This window comes from Hyperoodon ampullatus, assembly GCF_949752795.1.
Source record: "Hyperoodon ampullatus genome assembly, chromosome: 12".
Taxonomy (NCBI): Eukaryota; Metazoa; Chordata; class Mammalia; order Artiodactyla; family Ziphiidae; genus Hyperoodon; species Hyperoodon ampullatus.
The window spans coordinates 74,694,149-74,703,287 of record NC_136925.1 but is presented as its reverse complement, the minus strand read 5'-3'; the positions used below and the strand labels follow the sequence as shown (position 1 = coordinate 74,703,287).

The 9,139-nt window shown below is 43.4% G+C and overlaps 1 protein-coding gene across 1 annotated transcript in view; it reads right to left on the bottom strand.

Annotated features, from left to right (window-relative positions):
- Nucleotides 1-6,882: 6,882 nt before the first annotated feature.
- MTHFD1L (methylenetetrahydrofolate dehydrogenase (NADP+ dependent) 1 like) overlaps nt 6,883-9,139 on the bottom strand; it is a gene marked incomplete at its 5' end in the record, with an annotated part of 194,017 nt that continues 191,760 nt past the window's right edge. The window contains one exon of the mRNA XM_079716853.1: nt 6,883-7,158. The remainder of the gene's footprint in view (nt 7,159-9,139) is intronic.

Below are 9,139 nucleotides of genomic sequence, written 5' to 3'. Positions count from 1 at the left end.
ATACGTATTTACAGTTAGTTCAATTCTCTGTTCTAATGGCTATCGAGGTGGCATGAATAATTCAAAAATAATTTACATTTGGCTTTGGAAGGCCTTTCTGTGCTCCCATTGGAGCTTGGGGATGTCTGATATTCTGGGAATTCACATTTCAAACTCAGTAATGAAGCCACAGTAGAAAATGGCTTGGAGGGAGTTGGGGTGTTATTCAGCATCTTTTCCCCTGGCCCCTGAAGCATCCTTTGGCTCCCAGCTCCGTGATGGAGTTGGAAAGCATCACTTCTCATACAGTTGCCTAGTTCTGGCCCCAGGAGAGCTTTTCCAGTCCCTTCGGGGTGTCTGTCTCAGCTGTTTGTCTGGTACACGTTGTCTCTATCAAGGGGGAAGGTAATTGGTAGGCTGGCCTGGAGGAACACTATCAGGGCTCATGTAATTATCTGGGGAAGAAAAATTCCTTAATTGTAAGACTTTGCCAAGCAAACATTCATTCAGTATGTCTGCTCAGCACACACACCAATGTTAACCAGTCTGATTACTTTGAAAAATTGTCTTTGCAATCCTTACTGTAAAATACGTAAGCATCGTGATCTATAACTGAACATATTAACGGGCTTTAAGCTAGCAGGGTCCCTTCACGTAAACAGAGATGCCCACACAGGCTTGAGTAAACAGACGACACTCACCGTGGTGGGCCCGGGCAAAGGTTTGTGGCCCTGACCACACCACGAGAAATATTTAAGTTTAGCGGATTTGTTACATAAACACTCTAACCTCAGACTCAGTCTGGGCAATTCCATTGCCCTCCTCTGAGCTCTGCCCTGACAAAACAGAGGAGACAAGGGCTGTTTTCAGAACAAACCTGCCTTGAGTCTCATTCTAATCGTGGGATGAAATATGACTGACAACGTATCTGAAAGGTTGGATTTTTTAAAGCATTTCAGGAGACTTAAATACAAACCTAGGGTGCTAAAGAGAAGGGAAGCCTTGCCACGGAGTGTGAGTTTATGAAAAACTCAAAAGCATGGGTATAAACTCCCTCTGGCAGGCGGGTGGAAAGCCATCCCCCACTGCCTCCAGGATCCTCCCAGTGGCTTCTGGGACCATTTTACCAGCACCCCTCCCCGACCTTGATCATCCTCGTTAATCCATGGAGCCGAGTGTGAGGCCTTGCCTGGGTAGGCACTCAACCCATACTGGATTATTAGACACGAGTCTGGGATGAGAGATCCTGAACTTGGCTGGCCTCATATATCTCTTCGTTGTCCATGGAATCTTCCTAGGAGGTCTGTGGTTCCTCAGATGGTTTAAGGATTCAGCTTGTGGGGGGTGGTGCTTGGGAGCCTGGAGAAGCCACAGCTGAGGAAGGGAGGAGAGAAATGCCATGAAAAAAACCAAACTTAATTCCTTGGCTCTGAAGGGGTATCAGGAATTGAGAGGGCTGTAAGGATGATGCATAACATGCAGGTAGGGCCGCCACAGGCCAGGAGATGGACTGCTAGAAATGTGTACTCAGGCTTTCAACAAGTCTCTGCATAGCACCTTCTAGGTGTGAAGCATTGTGCTAGGCACAGTGGTGATAACAAAAGTGGAGTTTGGGTTAATTTTTAAATTTAGGATGCAGGAGAATAATTTAGTGAATTGTTCAAATACTGATTCCCAGGATCGTTTCTAGAGAGTTGAATATACTAGGTCTAAGTGGAGGTGGGAAGCTACATTTTTAACAAGGATTGCACGTAATTCTAATGCAGATGGTCCTGAGACCAGTTAAACAAAAAAAATCGTGATTCTAAAACCTATAAGTAAAACTAGCCTACCCAAATGCTTGGGAGTCTGCTATTAACTGCCCAGAGAGGATTTTGGTGTTCAGCTAGCTCATATGGATTTAGCTTACCTTGAACACACTGGCCATGGCCAGTCACGGTGTTGCTCCATGAAAAGTGTTCATTGCAGTCTTGGACTCAGGAAAGCAATGCTAGGTTAGGTGGCTGCACTTTGGACCTGAGGAGGATGCTTACCCCAGAGCCTAAGCAGCACAAAGGAAGAGCATTAGATTAACTAGGAAGACAACCCACATTGACAAGGCTGAGGTCACAGGAGGAGGGCACAGCAGGGCATTTCATTCTTTTCTTGTCTCATGTTGACAGCTCAACTACATGGTCCTACGCCATTTTTATGAAGTATTTTCGCCATCTTTTTTGGTTCATGATACTCATCTTTTGTCCTAGAATCGACCAGCTTACTGAGACCGGAAGGAAGGCCCAGAGTCATCATTAAGAATGATTCTTTGGGGCTTCCCTGGTGGCGCAGTTGTTGAGAATCCACCTGCCAATGCAGGGGACATGGGTTCAAGCCCTGGTCCGGGAAGATCCCACATGCCACGGAACAACTAAGCCCGTGTGCCACAACTACTGGGCCTGCGTGCCACAACGACCAAAGCCCATGTGCCTAGAGCCCATGCTCCACAACGAGAAGCCACCGCAGTGAGAAGCCCGCGCACCGCAACAAAGAGTAGCCCCTTATCGCCGCAACTAGAGAAAGCCTGCACGCAGCAATGAAGAACCAATACAGCCAAAGAAAGAAAGAAAGAAAGAAAGAAAGAAAAGAACGGTTCTTTGGACAATTCCCTGAATCTATGGTTGCTTTAATGCAAGTTCAGAACATGGTGCAACTGTGGGTAACATCCCACGGACAGCTGCCAGGTAGGGGGACTCTGGCCTTTCAGGAAGGGACATAGCTATTTAGTGTCTCATATCCAGTGACCAATGGTGTCTGCCCAGATCTGCAGACACTGGCTTGCTCTCAGGAAATTTATGGGGTCTAGCAGAAATCTTGCCTATCTCTTGATGGCTAAGGGCTTGAAACTAAATCAGATCTTCGAATTGACCAATAGCTCAATCTAAAACTGAGTAAGAGTTGTTCTCAAAGTGTGACATGGGGGCCTGTGGGCAATCTGTCAGGGACATGATGTAGGCCACGAAATCTGCCCCATGATTTCTGAAACTTTTGGTATTTATGTATCTCAATAGTTTTTCACGACATGAACTAAAATCCTTTGCTTAACGAAATCCTCCATTGGTGTACACTCCCGACACCAACTAGATGTCTTACAACTCCATTCAATTCAGTTCTGACGCTCACTGCACAGTTAGTGCAGACCCCACAGGTTAGAGAGCAGGGTCCCAACCAACAGGACTGCCCCCCACTTCCAACACCAGTCACTGGTGTCAGCAAGTGGGCTAACACATGCTCAGTGAGGGGACAGATGAATTTACTCAGAAAATACTTACTGATCAACTACTACCTTCCATTCCACTACTCTGTGGGTTTGGGATACAGTGGGGAATGCCCCAACACGTTCCCTTCAGTCATGGACCTTGTACGTCGACTTCTTTTTCTTTTTAAGACATTCTGCTTCACACGTGGTAGCTGCCCAATAGGGGTTTGTAGAATAAATGAACTAGTCAATGAATTAAACAATGTTACTCAACAACGGTAAGATCCCTTATCAGGAAAACCATACAGCAAAACTTGTAATTTTGTGGGAATGGTATCTGTGGTTACCCTGAGCCAGTGGTCCCCAGAACTAGGATGCAAGCTGAGGGTCTGTGTGAACCTTGGGGAGACCAGGTCAGGTAGAACCTTGGTTGCCAGGGGCAGCGTCTAAAGCCCTGTGGGAAAGTTGGACCCCAAAGCAGGGCAGGGGTGGGAGCTCAGGAGCTGGCCCAGGGATTGGGGTTGTTAAGTAAGCTCTACATTGACACAGCACTCTAGTTTCCAGAGCTTCTTCCATCTCATCTGAGTTAGGCTTGAGAGGGCTCCAGTGACAGGTGCTACCTGGGCTACTCCCAGAACAAGGATCTCAGATACAGGAGCCCTGGAGCAGGGACCCTTAGGGATGGCTTGGAGCACAGATGCAGATGTATTAACATCCCAGAGCATCACAACAGGCTGCAGGATTTAGGAGGTTAGAATTTCATACAGTCCCTGGCGGTCATCACCATTTTGGTGCTATAGATCCCTTAAACAGTCAGATGAAGTCTGTGTAGCCCTTCTCAGAACCTCTTTAAATGCCATGTGTATGATTATAATGCAGGACAATAGTGAAATGCAGTTATTAAAATGTTGAAAAAGTTATCAAATTTGATTACAGCAATATATGTGGCTCTTGACACATGAAATAACAGGATAGTGGCACATCAGCCTTGTTAGATGATGTGCTACTGTGATGGGCATAATTGCTACTGTGACTGTCTGCAGAAACTGTAATATTAGAATGTCGGTGATTTCGACTGCGACAGACACAGGTACTGCGAATATTGCTGTGATTTGCTGCTGACATTCATAATCGAAGGAAATGTTACATTACAGTTAGAGGTTAGTGAATACAAAGATGTACTTTTTCCCCCATCCAAGTTCACGGACTCTTGGATTTCAGCACTATCCCTTGTTTAAAGTGTAGCTATAAGAGCTTTTTTGGGGTCCCTCGATCCATGGCTGCATTAACAAATGCTGTAAAAGTGCACATATTACTTAATTTTTACTCCCTTGTACATACACATTTATACAAAAGCAATGGACAAACGTGTAGGTGGACTTTCCTGGAATAAATAAAGTAAGCTTCATACACCATCTTATCTATCGGCGGGTGTAAATTATGTTAAAAAACAGCCCCTGGGTAATGTAAGACAGGAGGATTCTCTTTGAATATCTGTTGTGAAGAACACTGATGTATTGTTTTAATGGAGTCAGCACATTACAGTTAAAACAAAGAGAATAACCCTAGAAATAGAGAAATAAAAAGGATATTAAGGAAAGGATTGGCTAATTGCCTTGGCGCTACTTTCCTGAGTCTCCATTCATCTCTCCCTTGCTTTTTATTAATCACTATGGTGTGTTCCTCTGTCAGCTTTCAGAAGATCCTTCTGGTCTGGGTCTTAACCCTTGCAGGTGTTACTTCAGGACCCTGAGCAAAGAGGGAGCAAGGCCATACGTCTCTGTGTACCATGGTGGTCACTGTGGCCCTCATCATTTCTGGTCTGTTAGTAGTTTCTTACATTTCAGTTATAGAGGCAGAGAGAAATCAGGATCTACCCTTCTTGGGAAGATTTCTGTCTAAAACCCACCACGCCAAAGGTTATGTGATTTTTTTTTTTTTCATGCCTTGGCCTGAGAGATGGTAGGTAACTAGGTCTTTTCTAAAATAACATCTTCTCCTTCCCGTGAGTGCCTCGGTCATCATGAGTTCACAAGCCCATTAATTAAACTGCCAAAGACCTTTCTTCTCAGTGGAGGCTGCTTATCGCTCAGCAGGAGTGTATCCTAGTAGGGTTAGTGCATGAAAAAAAACAAATCCATCGGAACGCGAGTTATGACATCTAGGAGTCAAAACGAGCCCACATGATGGGAAAACTGTGGAGTTCCCAGCAACACCTGGATTATACGTCCTTCGGTGTGAGTGTTGAGAAGCCCTCCCACATCTGTATTCAGGATGCTCTTTTTTTCTCTCCTTTTTCTGATGAATTGGTGAGTTGCCTGGTGAAAGCAGGTAAGGAAAGAAGTCTCTGGCCTAAAGCCCTTGGAATATAGGTTTGTAAGATTTTTTTTTTCCTAAAACATTTTCAAAAACAGAAAATGAAACTTTAAATGGCAGAGGAAAATAACAAGCAGAAGGGAACTGCTTAAAAATCACTTCGGGGACTTCCCTGGCAGTCCAGTGGTTAAGACTCCATGTTTCCAATGTAGGGGGCATAGGTTTGATCTCTGGTGGGGGAACTAAGATTCCACATGCCGCTCGGCCAAAAAATAAAATGAAAAGAATAAAAAAGATTAAATAAAAATCATTTCGCGAGAAAGGCTGCTCACCGGGCACATTATATAGAGAATGAATTGATTGTGAACCCTCATAATCTTGAAATAGATTTATATATCGGAGATGCTAGTTCACTGTGTATTTGGAGAGGCATACATGCAAATAAAAGGCAGGGACGGGGGTGGGGTGGGGTGGATGACAATGGGACTGTGACACTTCAGAAACGTGAAGCAAAATTATTCTCAGGACAGACAGTCTGCGTGGGGAGGCTTTTTACTTATTAAACAGTGTTTTGGAACAAATTAAACTGCACATAAAGATACATTATGGGCAGAGCAGCTAACAAGCAGGGTCACTGAGGGTGTAGTACAAGAACATGCAGGATATGATGGCAAGGACTTTGGCAGGATGTGCCTGGGGGACATTTAAGATATTTATGGTGACTACTTTACTGATACTGCTTAGAGGACAATCACTGCTTGTTTGTTCCTGAATCCTTGGTTTTGTCTTAACTTTTATGTAATTTTGTATTATTGTAGGGAAAAAATGGAAACAAGAGAGGGTCAGGAACAATTTAAGGGCTGGAAAAATGAAAAAACATTTGCCAAACACCCGACCTTTAAGGGTCACTTCTCTTGCCCTATGGGCCTGCGAGAGCTTAATGGCCATTGAGATTCATTCATCGGTGGAAGAAACTAGCATAAACCCATCAGTTTCTAGGTAAGTGATGTAAACTTCCCTGGCGCTGAAAAGTAGTTCTGGATATAAAATATATTTTGTTCCAAAGGATATTACCACTTTCCAGCAGTCAGAAGATTTCACAACTGACCTGATATTTCTCTGTTATTTTTTCCTTGTTATGTTTATAAAGCTCTCGTTGCATTCACAATTTTCCAGGAAATCAGTGTCAGGTAACAACCCCACCATGAAAAGCTACCTCTAGAGAGCAGTCAGCGCGTCTTATCTGGCACTGAAAGCTTGCTGGTTGGTTTTCTACATACATGTTTATTTTCAGTTCAAAGACAAAATAGAAAACTCCATCGTGGAAAATGTTACCTTTTAGTTCACACTCTTTTAATCCCCCAGTCCCCATAAAATAAACATTCGAAAGTGTAAGCAGTGGGAAATAATGTAAACTCTGCAGAAACAGAAAATAAATTAGTTTCTTTCAGACTTGGTGGAGGTCCTTTTCCTGAACACTACACTCTGTTACAAACAGAATTCATCTTGAACGGCGAATAAATCTTTGGCCTATTTCACCATTTCCCCAGCATTGCGTAAGAGCATATTTCAAATTCATTTTCTTCTCCAACTGCAGCAAAAAGGCAAGGAGTAGTTTGTGTTTGTGGAGCCTGAAAAACAGGAAAAAAAAAATATTTCGGTGGTTTAAGAACAGCTTTTTTCCTCTGGTGTCAAACTGTTCATATATGATAGCTCTAAAGTTGGAGACCACAAGAAAATATAAGAGCAGACAAGTGATTCTATTCACAAGGCAAGGCTGGGATCATTGCTTGATATGAGCAGTGGAGAATCCGATTCTGCACCACTCGGGACTGAGCCAGCATGGACACGGCAGGCAGCAGTTCTGAATTTCCTAAAAGATTTTGCTTGGGGACCGTGGCTAAAATTCCATGACTTCTAAATTTGGAAGCTACAAGTTTCCAGGATCCTGTCAAGTGAGAACATCCAGGATTTTAGATTAGCAATCCTGTTGCCTTGGATTTCAGTTTCTCTTTTATAGCAGGCACAGAGAGCAAGGTCTGTAAAATGCATTTAGGACAAGAATGGAAGTGAGTGAGTCTGGAATTTCTTATTATTGTTAAAGCTTTGTTGTTTTCCCGCAAAGGATACTAAGACTCTCTGTCACTGTGAATTCTGCAATCTCTTTAGAAAAAGAAGTGATCAAACTACATTTTAAAAAGAAAAAAGCAAACAAAACACCTAAGTACCAAAAAAAAAAAAAAAAAAGTGTTCATTGGGAGAAACGTAAAATACAAGCACTTGGCCTTTGATCTGAATTTATACAAGGAGGAATTTATCTACTCGACCAAGAGTTCAAACTCGGCTGGAATACAATGAGCCAGCCTCCCACGGATGAGGGCAGGGTCTGGAGCCAGAAGGGATGCTTTATTACCTTTAGAACAGAAGACGGTGATGAAGGCAGGGGACTAGGAGTTTCAAATACTCCCCTGATGTCTGGTTCAAATCAGGGAAGTAAACAGAAAACAGAAGCATCACAAGCATAGTAAACATTAACAAAAAGACAATATTTTTGATGTTAGGAAGGGAGGTCTGCCTGGTGCAGACCCTGACCCTCCTCTCAGTGATGTGCCAGCCTCCCGTCGGTGGCTCTGGTGACCCTAGGTACGAGGCACAGTGACTACTGGGGAGGGAAGGTGGGTGGCGGGAGAGACGAGGGTGGGCTCGGTGGAAGACCCGTGGATTGACCGCGTGGCCTCGGTATCAACAGTTTTTATAGTTCAAGAGGCTTAGAGTCTGTGGTTCCATATTTTCAGAAAATTCAAAGGGTTGGTAAAGGTATAGAAAGTCTGAATATAAATTTAAAAAGAATCAGAAACACAATAGCGAAGGTGCAAATGAATCAGTTGTTTATTGTTTATTCAGTGGGGAAAATTTTTTTAAAATTTGATTTAGTGTTAAATCTTTTGGAAGATAGAATATATAAGACATCCAATCATGGTATGTGAATAATAAGAAATTACAAAGTGCCCAGGCAACGTGAATGACCAGAGGCAGAGACTGGAGTGACGTGGCCACAAGTCAAGGGCTGCTGGCAGCAGCTAGAATCTGGAGAAGGCAAGGAAAGGATTCTCCCCTGGAGCTTCTGGAGGGAGTGTGGCCTGTTGGCACCTTGATTTCAGCCTGCTAATACTGATTGCAGACTTCTAGCCTCTAGAACTGTGAAAGAATCAATTTCTGGTATTTTAAACCACCAAGTGATTTGTTATAGCAGCCATGGGGATAAAACACACACACACACACACACACACACACACACACACCCGTAAGGGGAGTTCTCTCCTATTTATTAAACTACGACAATTTCATTGTATTTACCCTTTTGTTAATTATTGGTAATGACACTTGGGTCTTGGCTTCCCTTTGCTGACAACCATCTTGTTTTGGTTCCCACTGTTGAATAACAGAGGTTAAAGTTAAATACGCTACCAAAGTGACTTTATTATTTATTATAAATTTATTTATTTTATTTATTTATTTTAGGCTGCGTTGGGTCTTCATTGCTGCGCGTGGGCTTTCTCTAGTTGCGGTGAGCAGGTGCTACTCTCTTCATTGCGGTGCATGGGCTTTTCG